Raw genomic sequence first — 19708 nt, forward strand, 5'->3', positions numbered from 1 at the left:
GATAATAAGGAGTTGAACTATCGTGGCGCAAGCCAAGCTGGCCTGTAAGTTAGGTCATCATAACGTTTCGAAAATGACACCCATGATCAGTGATAATCGCTTGTGGAACAAAAAACCTAGCAATTATATGATTGAACATGAAAATTGCAGCTGTTTTACTGTTTGCCTCAAATGTAGGCATCGCCTCGGCCCACTTTGTAAAATAATCTACCGCAAGGATGATATATGCATGCCCCCTGGCCGAGTGAGGGTTACATGTAATAGAATCGATACCCCATTTGGGAAAAGGACCAACGGCAATTATAGGGTGGAGAGGAGCAGGTGGAGCGCGCATCTTTTGATAAAAAATTTGGCAGTTGTGGCATTTTTGGACCGCGTTAATACAATCTTTAAACAAAGACGGCCAGAAGTAGCCAGCGCGCAATATCTTTTGGGTTGTGGCATACCCAAACATATGACCACGACACGCTACAGAGTGACAGTCATTTAGAACCCTTTTAGCTTCCTCGTGAGTTAAACAACGTTGAAAAACAGAATCCGCCCCACGGCGATAAAGTGTATCTCCAATAATCCTGAATTATTGGGACTGGAATCGTATTTTCCGACGTTCTGACCTTGAAATTTCTGGCCGAAAGGATTGGGTCTAGAGATAAACGATGATATCCCCATACCACGGATCTAATGTGCTGATGAGAAACAAAGATTCGTCTGCAATGGGCTCCTCCGCCACAGTTTCCGTGTCAGCACGTGGGAAGTCACACAATAACTCCGCAAAAACTAAAGATTTCTTAGACTTAGATTTTTCAAATTCCAAGTCGAACTCCTGCGGGATGACAATCCATTTAGAGTACTTGCCCCCTAGCAATTGCTTGGTAAAAATGTATATCATAGGGTTGCAATCAGAAATTACTGTAGTTTTACGTAGTAAAATGTAGTGACGAAAACGTTGGATAGCTTGAATAGCTGCCAATGCCAATTTCTCCACATGTGAGTATTTTAGCTCAGTTGGATTTAAAGTTCGACTAAGGTAATATATCACATGTTCAGTACCGAATTCATCTTCCTGAACTAAGACCATTCCAATGGTGGAATGAGAGGCGGCGAGATACAAGAAGTAGTCCTGGTTGTAGTTGGGAGGATGCAATAACGGTGCATGGGTCAACGCGTGTTTTAGTGCATCAAAAGATTTCTGAGCGATCTCATCCCAATAGAATGGAGTATTTTGTTTCAACAACCGGGTAAAACCCTTTGTAACTTCGGCGTAGTTAGGAATGAATCGTCGTAAAAAGTTTGCTTTCCCTTGCAAACATTGGAGTTGGCGAAGACTCGAAGGAGGAGGCAATTTGACAATAGCTTCGACCTTTGAGGGATCGACACGAATGCCGGCTTTCGAAACAAAAAACCCTAGCAATCGACCCGTTTCTATACAGAAAACACACTTGTGTGGATTCAACCGAATCCGATAATGCCTACACCTCATAAAGATTGCTCGTAAATGGATGAGATGATCAACTCGATGTAATGAATGAGCAGGAAAATCATCGAGATAGGGTTGCACAATGTGCTTGATGTCATGAAACGCATAAGACATGGCCCTTTGAAAAGTTGCTCCGGCATTCTTGAGCCCAAAAGGTAATTTGCAATAAGCAAATGTCCCCCATGGACAAATGAAAGCCGTTTTTGGTTGATCGGCAGGTAGAATATTGATTTGATTGTATCCAGAAAAACCATCCATGAAGGAGAATATTTCGCTGCCGGCACAATCATCAATGATTTGATTGATATAGGGAGTTGGGTAATTCTCCTTTGGAAAGGCTCGATTAATGTCCCTATAATCGATACATATTCTTATTGTCCCTTGCTTTTTGTTAACCGGAAAAATATTCGATACCCAATCCGTTAACGGGATAGGATAAATGAAACCTACTTTGAGTAATTTTTCAATTTCTGCTTTAATAGCAACAGCTTTTCTCGGGTGAATCTGACGCAAACGTTGCCGGACGGGTTTAGCGTCCGGGTAAGTCTTGATTTCATGAACAACAATTGCGAGGTCAATTCCTAGCATTTCCTCATAGGACTAGGCAAACACGTCGCGGAATTCTTGAAATAGGGCCTTGTATATTTGAATTTCATCTTCTAAACACGAGGCACCTATATGAATGTTTTCAACAATTCCAGGCTTAACCGAAATGTTAATAGGAATAGTTCGAGAGATGTTTCCCAAATTTAACTCCGAATCAAGATTTTTCATTGGATTCTGAGGTTCCTTGAAATATTCAGTCGTAAAAATTGATGAAAAATCATTTTCAAAACGATCATTCTCGGGTAAGAACAAATATCTGTGATGTAGATCTTCCCATGGTAAATCATCTACACATAGGATTTCATGAATTTTCTCATCAGAGTGAGCAAGTTCGGAAAATGTTGTTGAATCTGAGCTTGATGTGAAAAGTGATTCCTCACGGACCACATTCATTAAGTCAATTTTGGTTGAAGATGGGTCGGTAAACGATTTCATGTCCTCATACGCAATTTCATATGGACTCGAAGGCATAACATCATCAAATGAGTCTATCTCAAATTCAGAAGGAACGATCCAAGGATCATCATAAACAATGGTGTCTGACGAAATCATATGAATGGTTGCAAATGAAGACGATGCGTTGATCGGAGGAAAAGGAAAAGTTCCTAGTAAACCGGCATCTTTAACTAGTCCTACTCCAACATCCTTATACGGGATAGTCGTTTTACCGACATGCTGAATACTTTCAGAAGAGGCTGGGTCGGATGAGAAGTAAGCCAGCTGGTCTATTGTTACAATCTTTCCATTATGAGGAAAATTTATAACCCGAAAGACCGATGAAACGACAGCTGTCATAGCGTAAGACCAACTACGACCCAAGAGAAGGTTGTAATCTAGAGGGGCATGAACCACCTCCACATCTAGATTAACGGTTTTTCCTTCAACCCCTATAGGTAAATCCTGTAGAATGCCAAAAGGATGAAACCCACGGCCATCAAAGGCCTTTATAATTGTCGGGGATTGATTTAGTGAAGGAGAACCAAGCGATCTCCAACACTGTATCGACATAATACACGTTGAGGCTCCCTCATCAATCACAATCCTATGAATAGGCCTGTTTTTTACTATCACTGGAATCTGGAAAGCCATTTGATGAGGTAAGTGCGGTGTACTATTTTCTAGATCGAAAATTACTAGGTTCGAGTCTTGAACGTCAATAGCTCCTATAGCTGACAAAAGTAATTTACACTGTGCTAGACATGATTGCAGCACTTCCAAAGCCGACATTGTTGAGGGTGAAATAGATAAATCCTCAACAATGTTATAGTTCTAAGCCGCTCTCGCATGTGGATTGACAGCTGACTTTCGAAGTATACCCTTGGCGGGCGGTTTGATTACCAAGTCTGGATTAGGTTTCTCGATCTGTAGTGGATCGGAATCGGGAGCTGAGGTTGATGGGTTAGAACGAGAAGATTCTGCTTCTTTACCATCAACAAGAATTTTACTACCATAATCATGCGATCGAGTCGCAATCCTAACATGGGACATCATCAGTATGGGTTCTTCATTGGCACTCGAGGAAGAACCTATCATCTTACTGTCTTGACTTGGAAAGGGATCCTTCAAAACAGCAGGCGTTTGGGAACCTTTGACAATTTTCACAACCTCTACACGATGAGGGTAGTCTCTTGTAAAATGTTCTTCGTCACAAATGAGACAAGGATAACGAGGTTTGCGTTTTTCATCATTGGATTCCAATTTTTCAGGTTTCTCTTTTGAATTTTTATCCATTTTATTTTTCTTCTTCCCTTTCTTCTTACCATCGGATTTTGATTTGGCTGTAGATGACTCTACAACGTGAATATCGGCAGAAATCTCCATGGAAGAATCTCCTATCGGGGAATCAGGCAAGGTTATGATAGGAGAAGAATTCTTGGAAGAATTCTTCTTACTTTTAGTGTTAACCGTACCAATCATACCATCAGCGGCATGAGACCCTGAAGGAGCTGCAGTGATTTGATTTTGCTTGGGAAGATCGGGGATTTTCTTGTGTAATGTACCTGACTGAGTATAGACCAAGTCAAGGTACTGTGCTTGAGCAATTACTTGCTCCTTAGTAACGACTCCGGCCTTAGCTACATCTTCAGTGATCTTTGGCAACAAAGATTTTACAAACCATTCAGCCAAGATCTGATCCGGAATAAAAACCTTCACTAAACGCCGTCGACGTCTCCATTCATGAATGTGATCTGAAATGTAAGTGGACGTCGATTGCTTTAATGAAGTTAGTAATTCCGTGCCATTGTCATATCTGACTGGCAACTGAAAATGAGTTAAAAACGAGGTAGCTAACTGACTAAAATTATAAAAAGTGCCTCGCGGTAACTCAATGTACCACTTGGCCACGAGACCAATTAGAGTGCGCTGGAAAAGCCTTAGATAGATTGAATCATCTGAAATGGAGTTAGATGCACACCAGAGGTGATAAGTCATCACATGGTTTGACGGGTCCTCTCCTGATTTGCCTTCAAACTTAGGAATATCACTAGGCAACTTATTCGGCATTGGCGGCCAAAACGGAAGATAATTAATGGGATCGTTCGTTAGGCGTGACAAGTCAGGCAAGTCCAAAGTTGCGATAAATGGTAACTGACGATTAGGGTAAAGCTTGAAAATCAGGGTGTACCACCAAAGAAGACTCTCCTTCTTCAGGTGACCCAACTCTACTGTCTCTAGGAGTTACGAGGGCTCTTAACCCTTCAGGTTGGCTCGGTGAAAACTCAGGAGGTTGGCCCCGAAGTCTACGGGACTTCCTCGGTAATTCAGCCACGATTAAAAAATTTTAACTACTTCACACGCAAACAAAGTAAAATCTCAATGAAAACCACCTAAAGTCTCTAAAGAACCAAACAAATTTGAATCACACGCCTAAAGAATCTAGGAGATCAAACACACACAAACAGTAACTTTCCGTACTGAAAACACTAGTTGGTGATGAAGCCCAACGTCGCAGAGTTCAATACAGAAATGGCGGTTGGAACAGTTACCCCGGAAACCTGCTTAATGAATAGACTGGCACAAGTTCCTCCACTAAACCGTCTCGAGTGAAGAGAACCCCCCAAAAAATCCAAGTGAGTCTAGTCGACGTCTGCTCCAGGTACAGTGGGATCTTCCCACCACTGTCACCTTAGGAAGAATCCTAAAGAATATGGTCACTAAGGTTACCAAATGAAACAAATATACCTGGGGGAACAGTCTACGATCCGATACGCACGCAAGGGCAGAGTAACAAACTCAATCCCCATGAAGGCTCCTTGACATAATCCAAGGTTTACCAACAAGTGACCCTAGGCTCCTCGACAATGGTTAATCCGAGGTTTACCGTTTTTAATATGTGAATATCTAGCGTCGTTCCCAATGAGGAAGGATTGATTCCCACACTGGTTCGGACACGATCTCGTGCTTGTCCTTTAAGAGGAGCTTTCCTAGAGCATAAATTCAACAATTGGATTTCACTCCTACCGCAAGATACAACTACTTGTTTGTTTTACTGTCTTGGAGAGTTAATTACTCTCCTACTCCAAGACACTAGCCTAAGCTATTTTGGTGTATCAGAGCCCTAGAAATAAAAATATTACTAGATGAATTTTAATTTAAGCGTTATTTTTATTGGTTTTTGTTTAAGTCAAGAGGCGTGGAGATGAAACTCGTGGTATGAAGACTCGACTCGAAATCACTAAAAAATGCACTTAAGATGATTAAGGAATCTTTTCCCTTCAATGAACTTCTAGCTAGGAAAGAGTTTGAGAATGCAAATACTTGTAAACACAAATCTTTCTTAACAAACAAATTAAAAGAAGAGCTTTTCGTCTTTCCCAATGCACTGAAAACGAGACAACTAGTTATTTTCACAAAAATTTCCCTTTTCTTTCAAAACACTCAACCACTACAAAAACAAACTTTTTCCAAAAGATATTATTTATTTTTATTTTTATAAAACACTCAAAACTATGGAAATGACTAACCTTGAGATCTATAAACTATAAAAAGCTATTTGAAGTCAAAGCTTACAAGATGTCTTTTTTAAGGATGTTTTACTTAGCTAGATGTAAACTAAGAACCAATTTATGCAGAATCAAAAATCAGTCAAAAAACAACCAATTTTTGTTTTCTTTTCTAAAAATGAAAATCCAAACTTTTAACACAAGCTTTTTCGAAGTTTTGTAAAGAGAAAACACAAGGCAGATTCCTCAACAAAGGTAGATTGTGCAAATGGTCAGACTCATAAGAAGGCTGGTAAAAACCAAGGTGATCTAAGGCTTCTATAGCTTCTAAGCTCAGAGCTACTACAATACCAAACTGAAAACCAAACCCAACAAGCAAAACTTCTAGGAATTTCACCTAAAACCCTAACACCAATGAAATTAATCTAAGGAAAGCTTCTGGCAAGTTATATGCAGGTCTGGGCAGGAGATAATAACATCTAAACAAAAAACTAAGCTGACTAACAGAGAAAATCTTAGGTTTTCCAAAATTTTGACAGGGTTCGTAGGCCCACGGTTAACACAGGTGCGGTACCGCTCTGTGCTAAAAGCAAAAGTGCGGATAGGTCTGCACTGCGTCAAAAGCCTAGGGTGCGGTCCTCTCCCAAAGCTATGAAAAACAAAAAATAACCCTGGATCTACTAATTCTACCCAATTCCACACACAACATGCCAAAAACAGAAAAAAAACACAGTTTCTCAGGTCAAAGTAAAAACAAGGAAAAAATCAAGTCCCTAGTGGAGTCACCGTTTTGTCACACAGAATGAGTCGATCTTGCAGACAAGATAGACCTTCCTAGAATCTAACGAATCTAGTGACAAGCAAGCCAATCAAAAACTATCTTTCTCTAAATATGCATTTATAAACAAAGGCAAACAAGTGTTTTAGGCCTACCTTGGGTCCAATGTAAGTTTGTGGAAGCCTCGCTCCTTTGATCCCAGTGAGCTCCCTCGTTGCGAATTTGCAAACACAAACAAACAAACAAATTAAATAGCACCTGAAAAGCCAATATCATAAAACATATTTAACATGAAGATCAAGGAATTCATGAAACAAATGACATAAGACAATTTGTTGAGAAAAATGAATCTAATTGTATTAATTCAAATCAAAGAAGAACTTTACAACCTGTGCCTTGATGCTGTACAAGCTCCTCCCAGGGTCCAACAAGAAGTCTCCTCTACTTTGACAAGTTTCACTCTCTTCCCAATGAAGCCAAAAAGGTATGTGATCTCTCCTCTCAAGCTTAACTAGGAAGTCTCAATTCCACCAGCATTTACCCTAAAAAATGTTCAGCTTTTAACCTCCCTAGCAACCAGCCCAATGCCTTAATTTATAGTGCAATGGAGGGAAGTTACTAGGTCCTCCTTCAAAGGGATAAAGCCCTCCTTCAAAGGGATAGCTCCTCTCATCAAGGGATTAGCTCCTTCTCTTTTGGGATGCATGAACCACCTAAGAGCGACCAATCCACGTCAAAATTCCTTCTATAATCATCTAGAATTAACCCAAAGTGAGTTTTTTAGAATAAACTTGCGCCTTTTTGACTTTCACAGGGGTTCGCAGCCACTCCTTTAGGGACAGAGCGGGCAGGTCCACAATTTTTGTAAACATGAGGTGCGGGACCGCAGGCAACAGTGAGAGAAAGTGCGGAACCAGAGCTTTGTTGATTTTCAATGTCTTTCTCTCATTTTCAAAGCTTGACTTGAAGAGCTGAGGTCTAAGACTTGCTTAGGAGGACAGTACAAGTGATGATAGACCCATACTGACTGCAAATAATCATGGTGACAATATTTTTGTGTAACACCTATATACATACTTTAAAATACTTGTCTTGATATGTTCTACATGTAGTATACATCCTTTCACATTGAATTTTAGTGTCTTGTCTCTAATCAAACTTGGCTTGAGGCTCCATTCCAACAACCATCACTCTACCCATAATCTTGTGTAGATTTAACTGTTTCAGTTTGAAAGGAGTACCAACCATTATTCCCTTTAGGTGAAGGTTAAATGTTGACACATTCAGATTCCACTTTTCATCTGTCATGACATCATCTTCCCAACGTTTCCAACTAGTGGACTGTCCATGACAATACTTCATCCAAAGTTGCCACCCGAGGAAATCCTTACGTGCCTTGTAATTAATATGATCCATTAGTGACCTATCAAACATTAATTCTATATCACTTAGATCCTGATAATACCTTGTCCAATGTTTTATAATATCATGGAATGTGGCATAATAATGGACCCCCTTGGTCCATAATCATCACCCATTGTTCTATATTTCACCTTTATTAGCTTGTTCATTAGCAGGTTGATTATTTTCCCTCTTAACATGGAAGATGTCAATGATGTCAAATTTCTTCACGAGTAACCATATTTAGTGGAATATGCAAGGCATATCTACTTCCTTTTGTTCTTTCATTTTATGACATTTTTGTATGACAATCTTTGAAGCCCCAATCACATTTATTTGTCGGAGTCCCCTTAAAGAGGCTATCTTCAATCCTTGCCATAGAGCTAAGGCATCGACTTGATTGTTTGATGCTATACTTAGTCCCCATGTGAATTTCATCTCTATTTATACATCAGGGCAATACAAAACCCCTCTCGCTCCTGCCTCCGCCATGAGTCAGTTCTTACATAGTATCAATTATAATGTCCTTTTAAGTAGTGATTTGAATGCATTGTTTGTGAATGGGAAAAAAATATCAGATTCTAATGATGTGACAATAGAAATGGATGAGAGAGTGGAGATTATCTAGACTTATGAAGGAATGCAACATAATACAAATATAAACATAAAAATAGAGATGAAACAAAAATAAATCTTCATTTCATTAATATCAAAGAACTGAAAGATGCTTACATATAGAATGGAAATGAACTAGCTCAAGCAATGATAACTTATCTATGAGAAGAGATGTGGTGGCTACATGCCTCTAAACTATGTTACAATGAGGCTCAAGGGCATTTTTATTATTTAACAACAAAGGAAACCATAAACAACCAAAACCATAACCCTATGAGATAGAACACCAAGAGTTTGTGGGTTTCGTTGGGCAGCCAACTTCCCAGGGTCATCACTTGGTCATATGATCTTCGTTTGGCACGTATGATAACTAATTAGAAAGGTCTCTCTAAGTAATAGAGGATTTGTGGTAGGCCCTTACCTATGGCTACGAGCTTGATGTGTGTTATCGGGAAATCTAGTGTCTATGCAGAGCTGCTAGTCCCACTAAGGCTGGTAGCTACCTTAGAAACAAACAAACTAAAACCACTTTTGTTTTCCTTTATGAGAAGTAGATAAGAGGGGAAAGAAGGAGACCAACCTTTGTCTTGCGCTTGGTTCCTTACTTGATTCCTCTCCCTTCTGATAGATCTTTGCCAATCGCTTCCTCGTCTACCTAGCTTCAAAGAGCACCTGTAGAATCAAAGCATCATAACACTATCCAAGAACATAGATCTACTATGATAAACAATATAGGACCAGATATATATTGACCACACAAATGCATATATCATCAATCATACAAGAATGTGGAGGAAAACGTGAATAGCTTTATCAATAATCAAGAATAGAAAAGAGGATTACAACCAATTGTTCTGACCCAGCATCATCCTCTCAGTAAGAAAGCCCTTCTTCACCTCATGAAAAGCTTAGATCACCCAACACTATGATTTTACACCAAGAAACCAGCAACACTTCCTTACAAGATACAAAATTCCAGCCCTTGGATCTCTGGGATGAGGGATCCATATATAGATGTTTACAAGGGGGGTGAGTCAGCTTTTGAGATTTGATTAGTGTCCTCTCTCTGATATTTCTTGATTCCACTTGGAGATTGATGATCTCTTACTCATCCCTGGGCGAATGTAGAGAGGCAAGTGTCACAGGAGAAGTTTCTGGAAGATTCCATGATCCTCCACCTTGCAGATTGACCCTGCCACTTGTCCACTCTTACCCATCGCACCCCATAAAAGGGCTTTTCAGTATGCATCACACCTCCCATGTGTATTTAGGTGGGATGCAGCGCACTTTGACCATGGAGCAGGTGAGATGGTCTAGTTTTGACCAGTTCTGAGTAGTTTTTCATGGAGAACTTCTGGGAGAAGATGTAATCAGTTGAACTTGTTCTTTTAGAGGTTGGAACAACACTTTTAGGGACTTAAGAGCCCTTGGTTTATGGACATTTATGATTGGGGTTGTAGTGCCCAAAAATGTCTATAACAGTTGCCCCCTAAAGCATGAGGTCGTTAATCTGTTGATGTCGGGTGAAATGCTTTATCATGAGGATCTGAAGTTTTTTCGAGCTGGAAGGCGACCTGTAATAAGATACAATAAAATACGTTATCTTCATAATATTTTCATGATCTAGCTGAGGCAGGCATTCCCATGCTCAGCTTTATAAATTCATTTTCATGTACATAAGACAAACAATCGTCTGAGTGTAGACTGATGATTCTGGTAGAGCCATCATCCCTTAGGTTGGATGATTATCTGTGCATTAATGATGTACATTTGATGTCTTTATTTTCCTGAATATATATCGCAGCCTAGATGGATGAAACTAGATCCAGGGTCTTCAATATCGTTCGATCTTCACTCAAAGTACAAGTCGATCCATGTGAGAGATGTTTTGAAGTCGAACATGGAAAGACATCGCCTGATTACCAGCCAATGATGTAAGTTGTTAATAGGTGTGAGAGGAATCACCGATAATGATGATGACCCTCAAGGTACTACAGTACAATTCATCTGGTGTGAATAAAGGGACTTGGCATCGAACACCACACAAAATCTTTTGGTCGAAGGCCATTGATGTAAACTTGTCGCCGGAAGTGAGAAACTTGCCATTGAGGCATGCAATCTTCAAAGTACTGAAATGGTTGTTCCTAGATCGACTTCTTGGATAATGAGCTGATGGATCCGTCATAGGAGGGCCTTAGTGAATCCCACATCAATGACACGGAATGGAGCAAATGATTTTAATGGAGGTGAAAACGATCTGGTGATATAAGGTTCAAGTTGGCGGTCATGAAAGAATGGAGCATAAATGTATTGCAGTGGGTGAGACACAGGTGAATTCTCTGAGCGAATTCTCTTGAACATATCGGTGACACTGACATGATGGATTGGTAGTGTTAACCCCAAATATGGATGGTGTGATGGACCCATGGTGATATTACCAGTGAACGGAACAACCCAACCCGACTCGGATGCGGAGTGAAAGTGTCATGTTCAAGAGCGACTTGCTACCAATAAAGTTTCTTCAAGTTTTCTTCCCAAATTTTCCCCAGTCATGGCTGACCAGTACCTATTTATTTTTGTCAAGCTTGAGGAGGATAACATATGCTTGTTCTATAATTTTCCCTTCGAGCAAACCCATCGCTATGTTTTAACGAGCTTAGCAATAGTGAAACTAGTTCTTGTTTGTACGGACAAGTTTGTCGCTATTCGGTTTTAACGAGTTTAACGACAAAGATAACTTGGTCCTATTCAATTTTAGAGAGTCTGAAAAAGGGACATAAAGAAAACTCCAATAATCCTTTTTCGTCATATAATCCCTTGAGTCCAAAAAAGTATAAAACAATACAAAAGGGATGAATTTTCGGTACTTTTAACGAGCCGAACAAAACAAGCGCTCGATATTTTTGTGTAATAATCCCTCAAGTCCAAAAATATTAAAATCTAAAGGAGGGATAGCACTTCTGGTCACTTTAACGAGCTGGAGAGGCCAATTGCTCCGAAATCTTTTCATATTTTACGAGTCAGTTGAAAAGAGCTTAAAGGAGACTCGTTTTTTGAGGAACGAGTGATAAGTTCGGGTACCAACTAATTCCAGGTAAGGTTTGGAATTTTCCAATCACGGCAGTGTCACAAGGATGGCTAACAGGATCACTCTTCGCAGCTGTTCCTCAAAAAGGGTAAACAATCAAATGGAGGTGAATGATTGGCCAATACAGAGTGGAGGTGATGATGAGAACACGACCAAGGCTTCAAAGGCTGATGATAATACATTCACAATGGTTATTTATGGGAAATTGGTTCATTTTTTAATGAGCTTAAACTTTGGGGGAACATTTGCTCATTGCTTATGTTTATTTTTTAACGAGCTTGAATTCCGCGTTAAAACTGCTCGATCCAGTCGTATAATAAGGATGTCTCATATAATTGGCATTTTTTCAAAGCTTTGCCCCGCATCCTTTCTTTATGCAAGTTAGGAAACTACCAATCCTACGAGTTTAAAGGGTTATAAGACCTACAAATTTAAAAAATAAATGGTTGCTCTTCGCTTGCATGCCCCCAGGTATAGTGAAGTAGAGTTTCCCCCCTCAATTTGCAGACAAAACATTTGTTTTATCGGGAAAGGCCTACCTTTAACAGAGGTATCTTATTTCGGTCTAACCCCATTTTCCTAAATGGACGGGTGTGTCAACCAGTCATATATCCTTCGCGGAAACCTACCCTATACCCAAGGTTTTCCTGTCAAAACATGCCAGGATGCATGCCCCCTGGGTTTCAGTCATATCCTCCGAATAACTCGCACTCATCAGGAGGACGGACTGGGGTTTGATGAGACATTCCTTGCGTGAAGAGACCATGCAGGGTTGGTATATGACTATTTGCTGTGTGTGAACCGGTGAATGAAAGCTGGTCTACGAGCTTGACCACTCTTCCTTCATGCGGAAAACACATTACTCTAAAGAGTGAGGAGACAATGGCTCCCATGCAATAAATATAGTCACGTCCAAGGAGTAGATTATAATCCAGGGGTCCTTGGACTACCATTACATTCATGTGAATGGTTTTCCTTCTCAATGTTATCGGCACATTGGGAAGGATCCCTAACGGTCGATTGGTTCCTTTGTCAAAGCCTGTTAGATTTCTCATTTCAGGCAAAAGCGATGGCGAACCAAGCGCTTTCCAAGCAGTTGAGGAAAGGATACTCACAGAAGCCCCTTCATCTATGATGGTACCGGCCATGACCATTCTATATATTTGAGCAATGATTCGAAATGGTACACTAGCCGGTAAGTGGGGTCTGCCTAGTAGATTCCAATCGAAGGAAACAACTAGGTTGCTTGGAGGTGGGACCGAATAGACGGCCGGATACGACTCTAACAAACTTCCTTCCTGCGGTAAAGGAATGGGTAGACTACCCCCATGTTCATCGGATTCTGTGTTTACAAAGAGAATTTGGACGGTGTCATTCTTGTTCTCTCTGGTGACTGTATCATCTGCAGATGGATCCTCTGAAGGCAAGACCGGGTCAACTGCAACCTTGACCTTTTGACTTTCGTCTGGTGTGGATTCATATGGTTTATCTTCAATGATAGACGCTTCGGCCAACTACAATGGCGTGTTAGCCGGATTTTCAACTAGTGATGGACTCGGCAAGAGCTTCTTATATCCAGGAGGAAGCCGTAACGGTGAAACCGGACGGTCATCCAAAACTCTTTTAGCCTCATCTAAGAAGGGACAACGGTGGACGGCGTGATTGCCTTCACACAGTTTACAAGGAAATTTACATCTTCCTTTTTGTCCAGGGGATTCAATTTCACTAGTTGACGGTGTACTTTCAACATGATCATCAGAGGTTGATGACACCGGATTGTGCAAACGAGGAGACTAGTCCCTTAAGATCCGAGGGATGTAAGGACAATCTCGATGATAGTGGTCTCCTTTGCAAATGACACATGGCGATTTAGGCCTGGATGGTGCAGTGTGTGGATTTTCGCTAGATGATCCCTAGTCGCCCCTTTTCGCCTTTGGCTACTTCTTCTTCTTCTCTTTCTTCTTCTCTGTTACTTGATTTTCGGCTTTACCAGCTTGATCAAGCGAAGAGGAAGGAGGAGAGGGAGAACTGGACAAAGTAAAAGGTTGGGGGGTAAATTTGGTATCATTTAGTTGCTGACTTGATTGTTCAGGAATCACGGTGTTCTGAACGACCAAGGTTGAGAAGAGCCATACGGGCAAGCCAATTGTCAATTCTGGAAGCGACAATGTGGCCATATGGGGTGCACCAACATCTCCCCAAGAGGAGAAAGGACTAGGATTTCCTCCAAGGGGAACTCCTTGGTTGGTGGACTCCATTTTTCTCAACCTAAGACCAACGTAGGAAAGGTGATATTTATTCCGATTAAAATAAATTTTAGATGCTTTGACACAACTTGTTTTTTCAATTTTTAAGAGTCGAGAAAAAAGAAAAGATGACTCTAGTCGCCTTCGATTTTTAATGAGCTTGAAGTGAAAAGTGCTCAGATGGAACTTTTCCTTTAAGGAGTCTGAAAAGGAATGAAAGAGACTACTCTGGAAATCTAGACAGAGGGATTACCAAACCAATCGCAAAACTGCAGAATACTTTTTATGGTACGGCAGTCAATCTTCCCGAATGCTGTGTTCAGTGCATTGCGATTGATAGGGCGGTAGACACGGTTTCCTATGGATAAAGGATAAATCCTATTGTGGTCTCCCAATATATACTCGATGGTACGTGGGAGCACAAGTCCGTACTGGCACTTATTGTCTCAAAGTGGAGGAATCACCCAACCAACAATGAAAACAACAGTTACCAGGCTTTACGACGCCGGAATACGTCTCTAGCCTAGACTTCTAATTGTTGTGAGTTAGGTTCCAAAGCGTTTTTAGATTCATTAAATTTATTTTACAGTTGATCTTGCTTAAGAAATTTGCCTTTCAGGTTCATCGTGTGTTGTAGATGTACAATTCCTAAAATGCAATCTAAGATGATAAACAATTGTTTAATCTTCTTTTTGCAATGAAAATCCTAGCTACTAAGGAAAGAGAGACAAAATTCTTTCAACATAGAGCAGAGAGCACACACTATATGCACTGTCCTAAATCAAACCAACAAACAGTCTAAATGCAAATGCATATGCATGTATTTGTTTTCAGCCTTCTTAATGTGTGAATGATAAAAAGAAAGCTAAGCGCAAATCTGAATTATTTTTCAAAGCGACATTACTAACAAGTTTCTTTTCAAGACAAAATGAAGACAATGACGACACTTTGCGATTTGGAATCGAAAACTTGCTTTTGACACTTGAAAAACTACTAATTCAAATCAAATACAAGAGTAACAGTGTAATCAACTATCAAGAACAATCGGATTCTCTTCTATGACTGAAAACGACACTTGCGACACTTTCAAATCAAGAAGCGACAGTTCAATTACGCTACTTCTTTATAAAAGAGAACTGAAAATGGCTCAAAATACATAAAAACATTTACAGTTATTTGCACAATGGAGGTGGAATAATGGTAAGGAAGGGGGTTTCAACAGAGCTATACTAACTATAGACAACAAAACTCCTGAATAGAGCTGAAAAGAGTGAACACAAAAACCAAAATCTAATAGCAGAAGAGGCCTTGTCTGATCAGCGCACTTGTAACATAGGGAAAGTGAGATGCAACGCACCTACTACACTTGGGAAGTGCGATGCATCCAGATTCCAAAGAAGAGATAGTGCGATGGTCCAGGGACGAGACTTCAACTGGGTTCTGGGTCACAGTTTGCAGCTCAATTCAGGGATTTAGGCCGAGCAAGTGGTAATCGGTAAATAAATCACAGGGGTAGATCTAAGGAGGTTACTAGAACCACCACAAGGGCAATTAGAGAGCTTGTAAATTGATTGTTCAATTCATAAACAAAACCCGGAGATAGACTGAAGCAGCATTGATCTACTGTGCACTTGCATAGCAAATGTAGTTCGAAGGCTAGCTGGCTTGACTTCAGGGTCCGTCTATAAGTTTATAAAGCAAACAAATATAGACAAACAAACAATCTATTCGCTCCCCAGTGGAGTCGCCATTTTGTTATTGGGAAATCTAGTGTCTATGCAGAGCTGCTAGTCCCACTAAGGCTGGTAGCTACCTTAGAAATAAACAAACTAAAACCACTTTCGTTTTCCTTTATGAGAAGTAGATAAGAGGGGAAAGAAGGAGACCAACCTTTGTCTTGTGCTTGGTTCCTTACTTGATTCCTCTCCCTTCTGATAGATCTGTGCCACTCACTTTCTCGTCTACCCAGCTTCAAATAGCACCTGTAGAATCAAAGCAGCATAACACTATCCAAGAACATAGATCTACTATCATAAAAATTATAGGACCAGATATATATTGACCACACAAATGCATATATCATCAATCACACAAGAAGGTGGAGGAAAACTTGAATAGCATTATTAATAATCAAGAATAGCAAAGAGGATTACAACCAATTGTTCTGACCCAACATCATCCTCTCAGCAAGAAAGCCCTTCTTCACCTCATGAAAATCTTAGATCACCCAACACTATGATGTTACACCAAGAAACCAGCAGCACTTCCTTACAAGATACAAAATTCCAGCCCTTGGATCTCTGGGATGAGGGATCCATATATAGATGTTTGCAAGGGGGGTGAGTCAGCTTTTGAGATTTGATTAGTGTCCTCTCTCTGATAGTTCTTGATTCCACTTGGAGATTGATGATCTCTTACTCATCCCTGGGCGAATGCAGAGAGGCAAGTGTCACAAGAGAAGTTTATGGAAGATTCCATGATCCCCCACCTTGCAGATTGACCCTGCCATTTGTCCACTCTCGCCCATCGCACCCCATAGAAGGGATTTTCAGTATGCATCGCACCTCTCATGTGTATTTAGGTGGGATGCAGCGCACTTTGACCATGGAGCAGGTGAGATGGTCCAGTTTTGACCAGTTCTGAGTAGTTTTTCATGGAGAACTTCTGAGAGAAGATGTAATCAGTTGACCTTGTTCTTTTAGAGGTTGGAACAACACTTTTAGTGACTTAAGAGCCCTTGGTTTATGGACATTTATGATTGGGGTTGCAGTGCCCAAAAATGTCTATAACAATGTGGACCTCAAGAAAACATTGTTTAGGGTGTCAAAACAATTCTAGAAGTTCAAGACCTGAAAAACTGCTAAAAATAGTAAATGCTACTATAATAAAGGAAATTGATGAAATTGACTGGAGGTCTAGGTAGAATAGGTGGGTGGACATCAATATCCACTTGGATCAGTCCTCCTTCCTTAGGAAGTAATGGTCTCCATTGTGTGCAAATCGTCCATGAGGTGAGGAAAGTTTTGTTGAACCTGGTCCCTGGTGAGCCACTTGCCTTGGTGAAGCAGTTGGCCTACTTTGACAAATCAATATAGATGGTTGCTATGTTGGTCATTGTTCTTGATTTGTGTTTCCATGGTTTTATCAGTTGTGGCTTGTTCGATACAACTTGGGTTGAGCTCTATTGGTGTTAGCTGCTCAGCAATGTCAGATGTATCCAATAATGGGGGAAAGTATGGTTGCAACTGATCCACATTGAATATTGGATCCAGGAAAATGAACAGTGGAATGTTGAGATTAAAAGCATTGTCCCCTACAACCTTATTGATGATGTAAGGACCATATCAGAGTGGGTGAAGCTTGTGGTGGGCCCCAACGAGATGCTCCTTCTGCAAATATAACCAAACTTTGTCACCCACCTAGAACATGTGTGGCACCCAATGCTAATAATGATGTTGTTCGTATTTAGAATTTTCTTTTTCCAATATGTGATGGACTTGTTGGAGGATGTGCTAGATGTGCTCAATGAATCTGTTAGTCATGTTAGCTTTAGACTGGACATGAGTTGAATTTTTCTTAGTAGTTGCAAATGGTATGGCAACATCAATGGGACATAGTGGCTAGAATCCCAATCCCACCTGAAAGGATTTGTGGCCAGTTGAGATGTGGAGAGATCAATTGTAGATGCGTTGGACATAAGGGATGATATCATCCCATGTGCGTGGGTTCTTTGAGTTGTACATGTGCAAGATGTGCACAATCATCCTATTGACGACCTCTGTTTGGCCATCGGTTTTGGGGTGGAAGGTTGTAGACTTACTGAGTTTGGTATCCAACAACGACCATAGGCTTGACCATAATGCACTTCGGAACTGTCTGTATCAATATGAGGTAATGGAATTTGGGATCCCAAAGTGTACCCATATTCATTCGAAGAAGAGTTTAGCAGTGGCTTTGTTGGGCCTAGGAGTTATCCTTAAAATACATCCACTTTCACTCCATTCATACATTTTCTCACCTCTATTCCACCACCATGTCACCACATCAGCTTCGCTTTAATCATTATATGGGTTACCTTTGTGTTTTCCAAAAAATTATTAATTCTTAGTATTTTTAAGAGAATTTATGGTTAAACTTTAAAAAATAATCTCCATATACTTATACCTAACAATTAGAATGAGTTTGTTGGCATGTGTAGGTACAAAGGAAGCTTCCAAGGCATCTTTATGTGGCACTCTATGTTCAAATTCGAATTTGAGGAGATCATGGACCTCATGGAGAAGATCATGGACCTCATGGAGGATAGGGTTATGTGTCACCATTGGTTGAGAAATATGTGGGTCAAAGGAGGGAATAGTGGATTTACATTTATGAGTTTGTTATCATAGCTTTTGTATAAATAGGAGTGTTATCTCCTTCATTTGTAATCTTAATTTTTAGAATTTTAGAACCTAGTCCTTCATTTGTAGTTTAGAATCTTAGTATCTTATAGGTTGGTAATGAGAAGTTAGATTTTGAGAATCATTCTAATGGCTGTAATTGCAATTTGCAATTGATGATGAATAAAATGAAGCTTCATTGATCCTCTACGTTTGACTTCTCTTTTGGTGTGCTTGTGAATCCTTGGAAGGATCCTAGCAAGTACACTTTTATTTTAGTAGGCTTTTATTTTATGTTTGTTTGTGAATTTCATTAGATTAAATTATTAGGTTCATATGTTTGGAATATTAATGAATGACCTTTCGTAAGAGAGTATTAATGTTTCCTTCAATGAATCTGATTTGTTATTTAATTTTTGATTTCATTAGTTTAAGTTTCTGATTTATATGCTTGAGATATAAATGAATAGTCTCTTGTAAGAGAGCTTTAATATTTCATGCAATCAATCAGAATTAGGTTTAAGTGCTTTAATTTCATCAGTCTAAATATTTTGTTGATTAAGATGTTAGAAATATTAATGAATAGTCTCCTGTAAGGGAGCTTTAATATTTCTTACACTTGTCACAATGTCTTTAGATTTCGTTTCGTTAGATGACTAAATAGGTGTTGGAGATCCAAATGAAAGACCTCCCATAAGGGAGCTTTGGCATTTATTCACCTAGCTTCGTTTAGTTTGCCTCTAGTTCCATATATATTGGATGATCCTCGCAGTTTACTTACCCGGATTGATAGTAAATAAAACTCTAATTTACATCCGCATTTTAGACCAAACATTTTGGTGCCGCTGATAGGGAGGATGATTTAGAGATAGACTTAGGAAGTTCTTTTTATTGCAATAATTTTTTTTTTTTTTTTTATGGACTAACTTGTGAAACCTAGTGACAGCAGGATCTTCATAACGGAGTTCAAGTTTGAGCATTTTTATTTATTTATTATTTTTATTATTATTATTATTATTTTGCGTGCTTCGTTAGATTCAAATTCAGTTTTTAAACCCCCCATTTCTTACTAATTCATCTATGGGTGAGAAATTTGTAGATGTTGAACAGGTACTTCTTGGAGAGCAAGGATAATATCAAAGACTAGTTTCAAAAGAACCTTGCGCCAAATCCA

Source organism: Pinus tabuliformis, chromosome 3_2, assembly GCF_031772625.1.
Source record: "Pinus tabuliformis cultivar Carrire ecotype Pingquan chromosome 3_2, CPIR1, whole genome shotgun sequence".
Classification (NCBI taxonomy): domain Eukaryota; kingdom Viridiplantae; phylum Streptophyta; class Pinopsida; order Pinales; family Pinaceae; genus Pinus; species Pinus tabuliformis.